This window comes from Balearica regulorum, chromosome Z (genome assembly GCF_011004875.1).
Source record: "Balearica regulorum gibbericeps isolate bBalReg1 chromosome Z, bBalReg1.pri, whole genome shotgun sequence".
NCBI lineage: Eukaryota > Metazoa > Chordata > Aves > Gruiformes > Gruidae > Balearica > Balearica regulorum.
In genome coordinates, this window is record NC_046220.1 from 27,454,214 (window position 1) to 27,470,473 (window position 16,260).

Here is a 16,260-nt window from a genome sequence, read left to right on the forward strand (position 1 = left end):
GTTAGAAAGAAATTCTTTACTGTTAGAGTAGTGAGGCACTGGAACAGGTTGCCCAGAGAGGTTGTGGATGCCCCATCCCTGGAAGTGTTTAAGGTCAGGTTGGATGAGGCTTTGGGCAAAGTGGTCTAGTGGAGGGTGTCCCTGCCCACAGCAGGGGTGTTGGAACTAGATGATCTTTGAGGTCCCTTCCAACCCTAACCATTCTATGATTCTATGATTGTATGATTTAGAAGAAAAGGGGGGAAAAAAAAAAAAAGGAAAAAAAGAAGAAAAAATAACACCAAATCCTTTACCTGAGACCAATTTTCTGAGAAAATGGACAGTTATGTCTATGACAGTATGCGATGGCACATACTGTTATTATAGCCAGCTCAGGAGCCTGCTTTCTCTCACAACAAGGCACAGGGTTGTTGTAGGTAGTTACAGTTATTAGATCTGTGTAAGGAGTTACATGGTTTTATTCTGAACTTCCTTAGGAGATGTGGAAAATACTACACAACGATTTCTTGATCGGATACTATCAATACTAAATGGCATCACTGGCATGAGCCAAAAGCTCTATTCACTCTATTACACTCCAATTATAGCTCATTGATACTCTTTGTATCAGCCTAAGATACTGTTTACTGACTTAGAAAACAAAGCAGAAAGTTATACAGAAAAAAACCCTGGGTGTGGTCACAGCAAGCAAAAGACCAAGCAATGCTATAAAAAGAGGTTTGGTATCACATGATACATACCCATCTTGATATTATTATTCCAAAAAGTGTCACAGGGCAAAATGGATCCATCCTCAGTTATGGCAGATATTAACTCTGATAAACTAGTCTTTATAATAAAGAAAAGTGCCGTGGGGTAAAGTCCTCCTACTGCTTTCAGTGTCATTATGTTATATTGCACCTAAAGGAGCGCCAGCAGGAATCTTAACAAAAGATGAAAGCTGAATGGCAGCAATACTATTAAGAAAGAAAGAAGGGTAGACTCATATTATTTGCTGCTTAACCGAGTAAGGAAATTTATTTGGGGGTCTTATTTTTAAGCAACTTCCAGCACTTCATGCATTATTTATGTGACTCTCCTATGTAATGTACACAGAGATTATCTGTACTCACCAACAGACAGTATTTGCTGCTGCACAAGGGATCATTTCCCACATCCATAGTGGTACAATTTCAGTTGTGAGTTATGCTATTTTTTTTCTTGACCACAATGGCACATAATGAGTTTAGACAACACATTGTGGCACCATAGGGAAACCAGAACTAGTAATAATACAAATCAATAAACTTGTGTTAACTTCCAAATATCACATAATGTCTGATGGTATAATCAACTTAATGCCAGCTTGTTTCTGAGTTTTCAGATTGTTTATGCTAACTAAACAGATAGATATTACAGCATTTTTATATCATTTCAGTAAGCTTATATTTAAAAAAAAAAAAAAAAAATCTTTAGTGGAAGCTTGTTGAAAATAAGTCTTCCCTGTGCCAAACTATATTGTGGCATATAATTATAGAGAGCTCAGCAATATAACTTTCACATAGATCAATACTTTAGATTCCCAGCACAATTCTCTTTTTGTCTTTGCTGATATAAATGAAGTTTTCATGTTGAATTAGCTCAGTTAGGGTAGAATGCCTCATGTCAAAATTTAGACAAAGTGGTTGAGTTTATTCAGTGTGCAAAAATCTGTAGAATTAAAAAAAAAAAAAAGAAGAAGAGGGAGGGTAGGAGAGAGTCACTTAAAAAACTATTTAGTCACAATGTGAAATGAAGCAAAAAACTTTCAGATGTTTTAGAAAAGACTTTACAAGCCCTACAAACCACACAATAAAACTTCACAAGATCAATATTTCTTAATTTTTGTAAGCAAAAATATTTAGGTTTATATTAGCTTTTTTTTTTTTCAAATAGTACTTCTAGCAAAGGTATGCAAGAAGTCTCTGCTCAACAGTCTCTCTACTGTCACTCCACTGTTCTTGGCTCCACTTTCGTTGGCTTGCAATAAATAACCACATAGCAAAGTCTATATGCAAAAGCATTCCAGGAACGCAATCTCATTTTTGAAAATGCAGTGCAGTCTTGTTTAGTTTTATATGGTGTTCAATCTGTGCTGAACATACTTTTGAAGCTAGAGTAACCATCTGGGAGAAAATTCTGATCTCCTTGACTTACTTGGCTCCATAACTCATAGCTTGGAAATGCCATTAAAAATAGAGTTTGTACTGACTGCTGTGACAAAGCTGTATCTGAGATAGCTACAAGTTCTTTATGTTCCCAGATTTGTTGTAGTAATGGCAACCACAGGGTAACTGTATGATAACATTTAGCATATATTCCTTTGAAACTACTTCCACACCATGTGCGTTGTTAACAAATACCATATGACCTACTAAAGCTAGTACCATTCTATGTCAATGAAGATGTTACAGTTTTACATAGTGTTATCGTAGTATTTGGGAATATTACCTTAAACTGCTACCTTTTTTCTATTTTTTACTTTTAAAAAATAAATATTTGTTTTCAAGCAATTTGGTTTTCCTGTGGTTGGTCATGATTTAAAAAGAGATATAATTATCACATCCATCCTGTGTGCATTAATACGTGTACAGAAGCTATCTCTTCATTGTGACTCCTCACGTGATCACCGTTCTTCCTTCATTTGGATTACTTCAATACTTATTTTCAACCAATTTCATCTAAGTTTACAAGGCAGAGGTATTTGAGGATAAAATAGATCTCTCTCTTGAAAATTAACCTTAAATAATATAGATATGGCAAGCAACAAGGCAAATCTAAATTTGAAGCATAAGACACTGGGCTGAAACAGAAGAAAATAATTGTAACCTAGAACAATGATTTTCCTGCCTTTAATTCCAGATATCTCAAGAAAGTCCAACAAGGAGATGAAAAAAACCAAAATATCATGTTGCAAATCCTTATGCTGCATATGAGAATGTTACGGTTAAATGCTCATGAGAGAGAAGTCCAATGGATTTTTAGTCATAGTTTTCTGCACTGAGCAACTCTTCTTCACAGGCAGAGTTTGGGTCTTCTGAAGTCATTGCCTTCTCATCACCATTAATTGCACATAACTTTGCTATAATTCACATCTATGTCAGAAATTACAAATATTGCAATCCCTAGTCTGAAGTGAAATGTATAGCCTTTGAATTTCAAAAGTAACAAAGTAAAGAACTATTATCTGTGAACTAATCAGCAATTATTCTGCAAAATTCTTTCTTACTCTTCCTTAATATGTTTGGGGTTTTTAATTTACATATTTCTTGTTATATCACCAGATTGTCAAATCAATACTAAGGGATATTTTATAAATCTGGATTTTCAACTACCTTTTTATCTGTGGATAGTTGTTTGATGATCTTTCATTTCATTTAGGGTCTGTGAAAGGGCCAGATTGACAGCACAGGAAATTGCAGTCATACGTTCATCTACAAACAGGTACAGCACCAGCAGTAGTGTTACGAGCTTCCTCAAGCTTGTCTCCAGAAGTCCACAGCAAAGGAATAGTGTATCTTAAAAACTGAGAAATTTGTTCACGTTGTGTACCATACAGCAGGCTGGGTAATTCCATTATTTTATGTCAGTTAGTGCTACAAAACATGGTAGAATCTGGAGGAAGGAAGGCAGTCTTAATTTCAAAGAAATCTAATTATTTTCTTCCAAAGGTTTCTACTTAGGATGAAACTAGGAACTCTAAAATCAGAATACTGAAACAATAGTCAATTTTATTTCAAAATATTTTAATTAAGCTGAAGATAACTGTTTGCCACAGAGTGGCCCACCAGTTACGCTATGTCAATGACTCATTATTTCATAACATAGTACACAGAGCAGAATGCACTCAGGGGAACAAAGTTTCATTCCAGTCTACACTATTTTAGTTGGATTCATGGCTGCTGCTGTAATAAGTCAGAACTGGGTTCAAGTATGTGACTGCATCACTGAGACTGTTGCCTCCTAGAACAAAACAGAAAAATCCAAAAGAAATGCCATTTATTACTATCTTCACATCCAAACATGCTGTGGAGCAGCAGTTGGTAGTGGCAGCATCCCAAGGCAATAAAGTATCCAGGAAGCAGTGCAGGATGAGATAAGGCATTTGCATGGAAATCAGTCACTATAGAACATGTGTTATGTTGGTGAATTGCATGCATTGGAAATGGTAGTTTTGAGAAATGTTCCCAGCCTATAGAGTCTGTCCACAGACTGTGTGAACTGCCCTAAGCAATGGATGGTCTATAGTTATACAGCCTTGGATTCAAAGAATAAAGGTTTGCTTTCCGATCTTTTCTGGTTTTCCAGGTTACCTAGATGAAGAGGTGTATCTAATTGAACATAGGCCATTTAGCATGCAACGGCAGCTGTGTTAGTCACTGGTTTAGAATTAGTTCATGCCTTTTTCCCATAAAGAAAACGGGCTCTGTTCAAAAGGCTACAGCTCTTTACAGATCCATGAAAAAATAACATGGCCTCGTGATAAATGACAGTATCATCTTCTACATTTTTGTAAATAATTTAACTTCCTCAGAAGATGCATTGAACCCATTCTACAGAAAAAAATGGTAGAAAATTTTCACTGTCCCAGCACAGTCAATGGAAAGCATGTCACAGGATAGCCCCCCACCATAGCTTCTCATTGCAAAGTGTGCATACACAGGGCCAGATATCATCTGCATGGGAGTTTACACTGGCCTTCTTGTAAAAAGGAAATACTACTATTTGCACCATAAGAGGATCCAATTCTTAAAACAAACAAAAAAACCTCACAAACTGATATTAACAGGCATATATTAATAATTAATATAATTAATAATGGGTTTGAAAGACCCTGTCCTCTCCTATCTGTCTGCTAGAGAACTACAATACCAAAGAAGTCAACCTCATCTTGTTAGTTTCAGTTCCAAGTGCAAGCTGAAAACTAGCAATAGAAAACTGCAAAAGCAATGGTGATTTCTTCTTCTGTTAGCCTTGTTTAATAATCAGAGGTTTGGATCTTTTTGATCTCACCATCTTGCTTCAGAATTTTGTATGTCCCATAACCACTGAACTACAGAGAGTGGCATGCATGTGATGCATCTAAATAGCACTGTAGTTTCTTCTGCTTTGGCTGTGTTTGGAGCTCCATCAGTTCAGGGGAACTTCCTAATTCTGGAGCATCTAAGTCTGCCAGTGCATTTACATGTAGCTGCTGCTTACCATGGGCAAGCAAGCTCCTGGAGCCTGCCAGATAGTAGCTAAACAGCTATAACAGCTATAATTTCAGTCTAGCACAATCTAATCAAATCTGCCTTTATGTCGAAACCTCCAAGCTCCGTGTTTGGTGCCTAAAAGAACTGTTGTGGTTTAACCTCAGCCAGCACGTAAGCCCCACAGAGCAGCTTGCTCCCTCCCTCCCAGTGGGACGGGGGATAGTAAGAGCTGTAAAAGTGCAAAAACATGTGACTTTGCATGAAGACAGTTAAACAGGTAAAGAAAAAGCTGTGTGTGCAAGCAAAGCAAAATAAGGAATTCATTCACTCCTTCCTATCAGCAGTCCATTTCCAGTCATTTCCTGGAAAGAAGAGCTCCATCACACATAACAGTTACTTGGGAATACAAACTCCATAACTTCAAACGTTCCCCTTTCATCCTTCTTCCTCATAGCTTTTGTTGCTGAGCACATATCGTATGGCATATCCCTTTGGTCAGTTGGGGTCAGCTGTTTCCCCTGCCACCAGCTTCTTGTGTACCCTTGCAAGGACATTGTCTTTCCATTCTGCTTTCTTGCATAAAATCCTTTAGTAGGGTTTGACAGGAGAGATGAAGATGTTGCGCTTACTTTTACTCTTTTACCATCAAGAGAGAATCAGAAATAAAATCACTGAGGTCAGCTGAATCAAAATGATATAAAAATGATAGGACAGTGGGCTGGAGATAGCTAGCAAGCTCTTTTCTTGGGAGAAAGCAAAGATATCACCCTGGTAGCATACACAGGAAGGAAAGCAAAGATATTTATTATTTCTGCATAAGAAGAAATAGTAAGATATCTCACATAAATCTAGCATTGTGTAATTTATTGCCTGTATTGGGATCTTGACATTGCTAACTACGGTTCCATGGAGTGTTTAACTACAAGGGGAGATTCATGGGTCTGTTCCCAGCTTTGATCAAAATTTTCTGAAAAGGTTAGTGTGAAGATACAGCTAATCAGACACAAAAGCCCAGGTGTACTTCCTTTATTTCATAAAAAAGTTTTTTCAGAATACTGTATCCCTATACTGTGCATCTCCCACAGGCAACGTATTGAAATCCATTCAAGGTCAAAAATGTCAAGGAGAACATCAAGTCATGAATTCTGTTACTCGAGACCAAGCAGAAATTAGGGTATGACTAGCTTAAAAAAAGTGTAACATTGCATGGTGTTTCATATTTTACCTTAACTAATTCATACTCACTGAGTGAGAAGTTTGACACATTAATATTTTCCTACATAATGTTCAAAGTGGAAGACTATCATTTCATCAAATCGACAAAATCAGTCAGATAAAGAGTGAAATACATGAGAAGTAGAATTGTTCTGGACCAAATTTCACACACAATTTGGAAAACGTAATTTTTTAAAAATCTATTTTAATGAATAATGCGGTAGATGTTACATTGTAGAGGACAAACATTTTGGCATCCATTGACTCAATATCTGCCTGGCTAGTTTAAGGCCAAATCCTGAGAGGTCCCAATTATCAGTCGTCAATGTGAGTTTCAAATACTTGGCACCTTTCTAGGACCTGGCCGATCATGAATAAGCAGAAGAAAATAAAAGCCTAGATATTTAAAGATACATACAATCATACCCACCACACATGATTAAATTATAATCTGAGTATGAACCTCCTTAACCATACTGTAGGAAAATTTAATTTCATTCTTAATACCTTTCATCTTTTACTGTAAGATACATAATAAATCTGATTGGAGTGTTTTCAGCAGTGTGTATTTAGGCTGAAATACCTTGTTTTAGGAAAGATGAAACGCTCTACAGAGACTTATCTGTTTAAAAAATGGTTATAGCTAGATAGTTTTTGAAAATCTGTGGAGATAGCAGGCAGACATTGCTACAGTATGAAGGGAGTTGAAAAGAATGGCAGGGAAATTTCATGCATTCCATTTTCATTTCCACTCATAAGTTACAGCATAACAGTATTTTCATCTTTTACACATACCTAATGTTTAATGTGCTTTAACTATGAGTGTGTCCATAGAAGAAAAGTATGTGTATTAGCCTGAAAACTATCACTGAATTTTTTGAGAGCTTCATTCCTACCTCTTTCTTACTTTTGTGTTCAAAATCATGGTTTTGATTGCAAATTGATCAAAACAAACTTCTAATTTACAAACTTCAAATCCACATGCCATTCCAAAGTATGAATATCTGTGTAACAAGAAACTTACTTGGCCTGTATGTGTTATTTAGACCAAAAGCTGTCTCTTTCATCAACTTCAATTACCATAGGTCTGAGGGTTGTTAGTACTAAAGTGCTAGTTTGAGATTATATCTAGCTGCATATACAGCAAAACAATACTTGATATTATAGCAAAACTGTGTAAATGCAGAACATTTCTACCAATTTACATGAATGCGTCAGAAAGCAGAATTTCCTCTTTAAATATATCATCTCAATTATTATTGAGATGAACAGTCTTAATTTTGAAATTCTTTATTTCTGGTAATATAATTCTGTTTTATCTTTATACTGAAGCACCCCTAAATATTTTTAAAGCTTTAAAGAGTGAACCCCATGGGAACAATATAATTGAAAATTGCAGCCATGCCTAGTGTATAAGACCGCACTTTAATCCTACAGAGCAAGCAAGCTGGGATAGGTAGCGTGGAGAAACATAAACTTGAAAATTCAGCTATGGTTCAGGTAGATGTAGGTGCATTTATTTCTGTGATACAATCAAGCTGCAATTAACTTCAAGTAGCAAGAAAAGTCTTTGCCAGGAAAAGTTCATAGAGTTTTGTCACAAAAATCATAACAACCATACTAATAAAATAAGAAACAAATTAGTGCTACATTAATTACTTTATTATTGAGGATTTATATTAAAATGTGATGGATAATGTCATCATTAATTGTATTATTGTTGTGGTTTATAATAATTATTATTATGTTATTATTATTATTACCAGCACAATGTGAGTCTCTCAGTCAAGTTGTTACTGTGTTACGTGAGACTTTCTGTATTGTTTATATTATTAGTGCATGCACTGTTCCGTCACCAAAAACTCTTTGATGTAATCTGGATCATGAAATTTCAGCAAGTTCTACAGACAGCAGCCTATTTGAATTTTCTTCCATGTCTCTTTCCACATGATTAAAATAGCCATGCAGTACGTAACATTATTATATGACTGGGCATGATATAAGGGACTTCTGAGTACAGAATCTACTCAGGCTGCACCTACATTGCTAAAAAACACACTACAAGCCTCCCTGACGTAAGGTGCAGCCATGCCTCAGGAGACGGCATCCGCAAGAAGACAATTTCCAGAGGGCAGTACTGACATGACAGCACCAGCCATAGCTGCTCCTGCACCCTCCCTGCAGAGCTTTAAGGCTGTCTATCAGCAGGCTCTGTATCTTCAGACAACTCTCTTCCTTCATGGTGCACTTCAAGGCACACAACACAACCTTCAGTTCATTGTTATGCAAACATGACTTCTCCTGGCTGGCAAAAACCCATCACATTAATTCAACTACTTTAAACTGAATGAAATGCGCACTGGAAAAACTGTTATTTCCTAGGCCGACAAGAACACCACCTACAGACTTGGAGAAGACACAGGCTACGTAAAACAGCCTGACCATGCTGCCATGGCTCATGAGAAAAGGCTGTTTTTTTAAGGAGTGTAGACACACTGTAACCATACCCCCAGGCCTCAGGAAAACCACTGCAGCTGATCAGTGTAACACATCTCAGTTCAACCAGCTGTGCTTGGCACGTGGGGATGCGAATGCGATGATATGCTGCATCTCAGTACTGCAAGTCAGCGATATCCAAAGAAGCTGGTGAGGAAGGTTCTGATAACAAATCTTAATGCTTGGTAAGTTTGACAAAACTGATTGCATACATTGGCATCTAGTAAATTCTCAAAGTCTTGCATATTTCTCTAAGAAAGGAAGTCACAGGATATTACAGTGGTGCAGAATGTAGAAAAAGCAATAATATTCCAATCTGATATTTTATCATATCTTTTAAAAAAATTTCAATACTTCTAATCTCCAAAAGCTGATTAAAACATCAATCAAAATACTTCATATATCTGTGCAATACTGATTGAAAAGAATCAGTTCCTGATCTGGGCTGTGAGTCCAAAAGCCCTGGTATTCTTTAACATTTCTCCAGATCTACATTTTTATAAGCAGGAAAAAAAAAAATTGTACTTAGAGTAACAACTGGACTGTTCTTTTGTCTTCCATTCACTTTTGGTTTTCACCATTTATATGGCACTGGATAAAATAATTACAAGTATCAAATCTAGATACTTATTTACAAGTAAGAGTTGCTTCTTTATGTATCTCCTAAATTCTGCTGGGTGGTACTTAGGGAAAAGCAGATGATGAGCAAACACAGAGCTGGAACAACTGGGCAACAGGCAACATAACAGACAAGAATATTAGAGAGCTTCTGAGCTGCTGAGAAAATTTCTCTGTCCTGGTTCTGGCAAGGATAGAGTTAATTTCCCAAGGAGCCAGGACAGGTGAGCCAAGCTGGCCGGGGGCTATTCCATACCACGTGACAGTCATGCTCACCATAAAAGGAGGGCGGCACAGTTTCGGTGCGGTTCCGGTACGGGCTGAGTGTCTGGTCGGTCGGTCCTTGGAAAGGTAAATTGTTCTCTGTTATCACCCATTGTGAATATCTGTTATCAGTACTGTTGCTGATTGTTTCCCTCTCCCTTGCTGTCCCAGTAAACTGTCTTTATCCCAACCCACAAGTCTTTGCCTTTGTTTTTCCGTTCTCCTCCCCATCCCGCTGGGGGAGGGGTGAGCAAGCGGCCACGTGGTGCTCTGCTGTCGGCTGGGCCTAAACCACATCAGGCACAACTACACCTATAAGCACTGATTAAGTTATTCATGAGTTATGTTTGAACTATGGAAGGAATTGAACAATGTGGTTTCTAGCAGCTAGAAGCTTCTAGAAGCTTCTCACAGAAGACACCCCTGTAGCCCCCCTGCTACCAAAACCTTGCCATGCGAACCCAACGCAGTGCCCTTGACACAGATCTAAGTGAGAATGTAACCGTAGGATAGGGGCCATGAAACAGAAACTATAGAATCAGGTTGAGATAATTAGTTTGTAACCAAGGTAATACGTAATGAAGCTAACTGACCATGGCAAGGTACAACGCTGCTATGTTCCATGTACAGTCCGTACCAAACTGAACAATAGGTTTGGAGATATTAATCTTATGAAGTAAGTTGCTATGGACAGGTGCACCTACAACAAGGATACTGGGCATGCCTGCATGAAGGGGGTCACCCAGCGGACACGGGTGCAAGACCACTGACGACCACCAGAGACCCCTGAGGACCACCGACTCAAATCACTGAGCATGCGTGACGGGGAGGAGAATATGGAAATGAATTCTAAGAAATGATTATCATAGGACTGCCTTTTCTCAGAAATATAATGAATACGTATATTTTGATTCTATATAACCTGTGTGTTGGTGATCACCCGGCATGCACGTTGGGTGGAGCTATCCCCCGTGCATCCAGTGCTGCAATAAAGAATGTCTGCCTTTTAACACTACATTGGTGTTACAAGGTTTATTCCCGGATTTCCGTGACATTTTTTGGCAACCCAGATGGGACACTGCTTTTGAACCTCGATGGATCCGTGGGATCGCAGGACCTCCATCCGGCACCGGGGAATTCTCGGGGAGAATCTCCGATCCCCGGACCGAAGAGCTTTGAGCAAGACCACTGGGAGAGGTAAAGGCATTCTTATTTGACTTAAATATTTGCTCTTTTGAATATTTGCTCTTACCATCGTGGTGGGACAGGCCCGCACCAGGGGCGCACGTGAGGCCTGCTCGTAAGGCGCGGTGAAAGCTGCGCAGAGTTGGGCTAGGGAGACGTCTCAGGTAAAAGTCTCTGCTAGGCGAAAGCCTGTGGAGCAGGGCCCACAGGGGAGGGGAAGCCTCCAAGGTTGAGATTTCTCTTACCACCAAGGCGGGACAGGCCCGCACCAAGAGAAATCCCTGAGGGAGCTCTAACACGGGTTGGGGTCCCTCTGACTAGTGCTTGTGATAGTGCACAATCACAACTACTAAGTCCCTGGGAGATGGGTACTTTTCCGAGTAAGAAACCAATCCCGCAAAAAACACCACTGGGATGTATTTTGGAACATTGGAAAGATTTAGGGAACGTTGATCCTTTGACTCGGAAACAGCTGATTGAGTATTGTAATCACTGGTGGCCACTGTATATTTTGGAGAATGGGGAAAAGTGGCCGGAGAATGGGACATTGCAGTATAACACAATTTTGCAATTGATGCTGTTTTGTAAGAGGGAAGGTAAATGGAATGAAATGGCATATGTGGATTTGTTTTTCACACTGCAAAATCATCTGGAATGGCAAAGGCAATGTGAAATGGTTTCATCTAGTTCTGCGATAATGGCATTAAAGGGGCAGGAATCTGATAAAAATTTGAAAAAAGGTTGCTCAGCTTGTGACATTGGTAAACGGTGTTTTAAATGTGAATTTGAAGATGATGATGTTGAATTATTGGTTGCACCTCGCAGAAGGTTAGGAAATGATCAAGGGGATCAAAATCTGGGGGCCAATAATGCTTCCGCCCCTCCTGTGGAAGGGGAGGCAGAAGGATTCAGCCCGATTGCTGGGAGGACAAGGGGAAGAGGGGGAGGAGAGGGATTAACTCCCCTCCAGGCCCCTCTTCAACAGGCAGTTGGTAATGAGGGTCCAGTAATGGTAAAAGTTCCCTTCTCAATAACTGATTTAAGACCAGGGAAAGAAACTGCAGGCACTTATCCAGATGATCTTGAAAGAGTTGCCAAAGTAGTTGAAACAATAATCAGAACCCAGAACCCTGACTGGGAGGATTTCAAAGTAATATTGGATACTTTGTTGGAAGACACTGAAAAGAAAATGGTATTAAATACGGCCAGAAAACAAGTGGAAGGAGCTCATGCTAATGGGATTATACAAGGGACAGTGGACCAGAATTTTCCATCCACAAATCCTGAGTGGGACCCTAATCAACTGGGGCCCAGAGGGATGCTGACTAGATATCAGAAGTGGATTTTATTTGGTGTTAGACATGCAATGCCAAAAGCAATTAATTGGTCTAAACTTTATGAAGTGAGACAAGAATTAAATGAGTCCCCTTCAGCCTTTATGGAAAGACTGAAGGTGACTGCGAGAAAATATACTAATTTGGACCCAGAGAAGAAAAAAAAAAAAAAAAGCCCCACAAACAAAACCACAAGCAAACAAACAAAAAACCACCACGGAAGAAGCTATACAATTGGCCTATATATTTATGGGACAATCAGCCCTAGGAAAAAACTCCAGAAACTGGAAGGGGCTGAGTCCAGAGACTTAGGTAAAATGCTTGAAGTAGCCTGGACTGTGTATACCAACAGAGAAAAAGAAAAAGAAGTCAGACAAATGCAAAGGGATGGAAAAATTCTGGCAATCTTGACCGAGAATAATAAACATGTAAAGCAAAACTCAGCTATAAATCAGCAGAGGGTGTTGGTGCGACGGGGCGAAAAGAGAACTGGCCTTTCTTGAAACAGTTAAAATTTAGGCTGGGAAAACAGTGGGTAACACATCAATTTTTGTACATGCCTGAATGTCCATTGCCTTTATTGGGACGAGATTTATTAAGTGAATTAGACACACAAATAATTTTTAAAGATGGAGAGATCAGATTACTGATTAATACCAGAATCAAAGCCATAGAGGTGAGAGTCTTTATGTTACAGGATTCCTCCAAGGAGGAACAGATTTCAGAAGCTGTGGACAATGCAGTAACCCCTTTGGTATGGACAAGTGAAGTTCCAGGACGATCCAAACTGGCAGAACCGGTAAAGGTGACTTTAAAACCTGGAGCCAAGCCGGTAAGACAAAAACAGTATCCTATTAAGTGGGAGGCTCAGAAGGGATTAGAGGAATTAATTACAAAATTTTTAGAGTATGGGCTGCTAGTAGAATGTGGATCAGAATACAATACCCCTATATTACCAGTAAGGAAATCAGGAGGTAAGGAATACAGATTGGTTCAGGATCTGAGGGACGTAAATCAAATAGTTCAAGATATACACCCAGTAGTGGCCAATCCATACACTTTACTGACATCTTTGAAAGAGGAACATAAATGGTTTACTGTACTGGATTTAAAGGATGCCTTCTTTTGCATACCTCTGGATACAAAAAGTCAAAGCATATTTGCTTTTGAATGAGAAAGTCCTGCTACAGGACGAAAAACGCAACTAACATGAACTGTACTTCCACAAGGATTTAAAAATAGCCCTACAATATTTGGAAATCAGTTGGCAAAAGAGTTAGAATTGTGGAAGAAACAGAATCAAGGAGAAGGTATATTATTACAGTATGTAGATGACATCCTGATAGCAGCAGAAAGTAAGGAAACATGTTTTGAAATGACCATCAGTTTATTGAATTTCCTGGGCCAAGGAGGATACAGAGTCTCCAGCAACAAGGCCCAGATAGGAAAAGAAGCAGTGATTTATTTGGGATTTGAGATATCTCAAGGAGAGAGACAATTGGGAAACGAAAGAAAAGAAGCCATTTGTCAGATCCCCGAACCTAACAGTCCACAGGAACTGAGAGCCTTTTTGGGAATAATTGGGTGGTGTTGACTCTGGATTCTAAATTATGGACTGTATGTGAAACCCCTATGTGAAGCCCTGAAGGAATCTAAAGACCAATACTTGACTTGGACACCTGAATGCCACAAATCATTTAAAGAACTCAAAAAGGCATTAATGATGGCCCCTGCATTGGGTTTACCTGATCTAACCAAACCTTTTGAGCTATTTGTGCATGAAAGGCAACATCTGGCTCTTGGAGTGCTGGCGCAACAGCTGGGATCTTGGAAGCGACCGGTGGGGTACTTCTCCAAACAACTTGACACCGTGAGTAAAGGATGTTTGCGTGCCATGGCAGCAACGGTGCTGCTGATTCAGGAAGCTGGAAAATTGACTGTGGGCCAAAAGATAGTGGTATATGTACCGCATATGGTAATAACTGTCTTAGAACAAAAGGGGGGTCACTGGTTATCCCCTAGCAGAATGTTGAAGTACCAGGTTTGTCCTATTGGAACAAGATGATGTGGAATTAAAAACCACAGTAATTGTAAATCCAGCAATTTTCCTGTCAACAGAAAATCCTACTGAGAAATTGGAACAAGATTGTCTGCTAACCATTGAACAAGTTTATTCCAGCAGAGCGGACCTGAAGGACGAACCTTTGAAGGATCCTGATCTGGAGCTGTTTGCGGATGGAAGCAGTTTCATGCAAGAAGGAAAGCGAATGGCTGGGTATGCTGTTGTTACCACCACCAAGATATTGGAGTCAGGGACGCTACCTGCAAATACATCAGCGCAGAAAGCAGAATTGGTGGCGCTAAAGCAGGCTTTACAGATGGCAGAAGGGAAAAGGGTAAACATATGGATGGATTCCAAATATGCATTTGGTGTGATCCACGCTCATGGAGCTATCTGGAAAGAAAGAGGACTGTTATCAGCCCAAGGATCACCTACAAGACATAAGGAGGAAGTTCTTCAACTCCTACAAGATGTCCAAAAACCGAAGGAAGTGGCCATAATGCATTGCAAGGCTCATCAATTTGGTCAGACAGCTGTAAACATAGGTAATTGATTGGCAGATAAAGCTGCAAAGGAGGCTGCAGAACAAGGTATCCTTGCACTAGTACCAGTAAAACAGATGAAAATTCCAAATTTAACAGCAAGGTACAGTAAACTTGATGAACAATTGGCAGAGCACTTAAAGGCATCCCAAAATGCGGAAGGATGATAGGTAACACCAGAAAATCAGGTAATAGTGACCCCACAAGTTATGATAGAACTTGCAAAAGAAAAACATGAGCAGACACACTGGGGCGTAGATACTATAGTTACAAGTTTAAGAACATCTGTAATGTGTCTAAGATAGGAAAATGTGAGTGGAAGTATTGAAAAATTATTATTTCAAAACTTCCAAAGGGGGGAAATGTAACTGTAGGATAGGGGCCGTGAAACAGAAACTATAGAATCAGGTTGAGATAATTAGTTTGTAACCAAGGTAATACGTAATGAAGCTAACTGACCATGGCAAGGTACAACGCTGCTATGTTCCATGTACAGTCCGTACCAAACTGAACAATAGGTTTGGAGATATTAATCTTATGAAGTAAGTTGCTATGGACAGGTGCACCTACAACAAGGATACTGGGCATGCCTGCATGAAGGGGGTCACCCAGCGGACACGGGTGCAAGACCACTGACGACCACCAGAGACCCCTGAGGACCACCGACTCAAATCACTGAGCATGCGTGACGGGGAGGAGAATATGGAAATGAATTCTAAGAAATGATTATCATAGGACTGCCTTTTCTCAGAAATATAATGAATACGTATATTTTGATTCTATATAACCTGTGTGTTGGTGATCACCCGGCATGCACGTTGGGTGGAGCTATCCCCCGTGCATCCAGTGCTGCAATAAAGAATGCCTGCCTTTTAACACTACATTGGTGTTACGAGGTTTATTCCCGGATTTCAGTGACAAGAAGACCTTGGCAGTGTGGGAATTCTTGGTTGAACATCCAGGCCTTGATTCATATCCTAGGTCTGTCTTTGGAGTGCTCAGCCTCCAGTGTGCTCAGGAAACTTTGTTGTCTTTAACAACTGGCTTAAAACCATCTCAAATACTGAAAAATTTGGTGTGTGCAACAAGAAATGTACAGTACAGCTTAAGAAACTTCAGCATGAACACTTGCTCTTGTGGCTGCTCTCCTCAAGCTCCTGTGGGCAGCCAGGTAAACAGACAGCAGTGAGCATGTCTGCATTCCCCCAACTTTGTCCTGAGTTAATTGGGAGGGATGGGGGGATTAAGTAGCTATAGCCACCATGATCTCTGGCTGTCACCCTGATTACAGTTTTTCCCAGGTTTTGCATGGGCTGCCAGCCCAATGCCTA

The 16,260-nt window shown here is 39.6% G+C and overlaps 1 long non-coding RNA gene across 2 annotated transcripts in view; it reads right to left on the bottom strand.

Moving 5' to 3' along the window:
- LOC142599409 (uncharacterized) overlaps positions 1–16,260 on the bottom strand; it is a 333,928-nt gene that overhangs the window by 172,065 nt on the left and 145,603 nt on the right. The gene's annotated exons all lie outside the window — the stretch shown is intronic.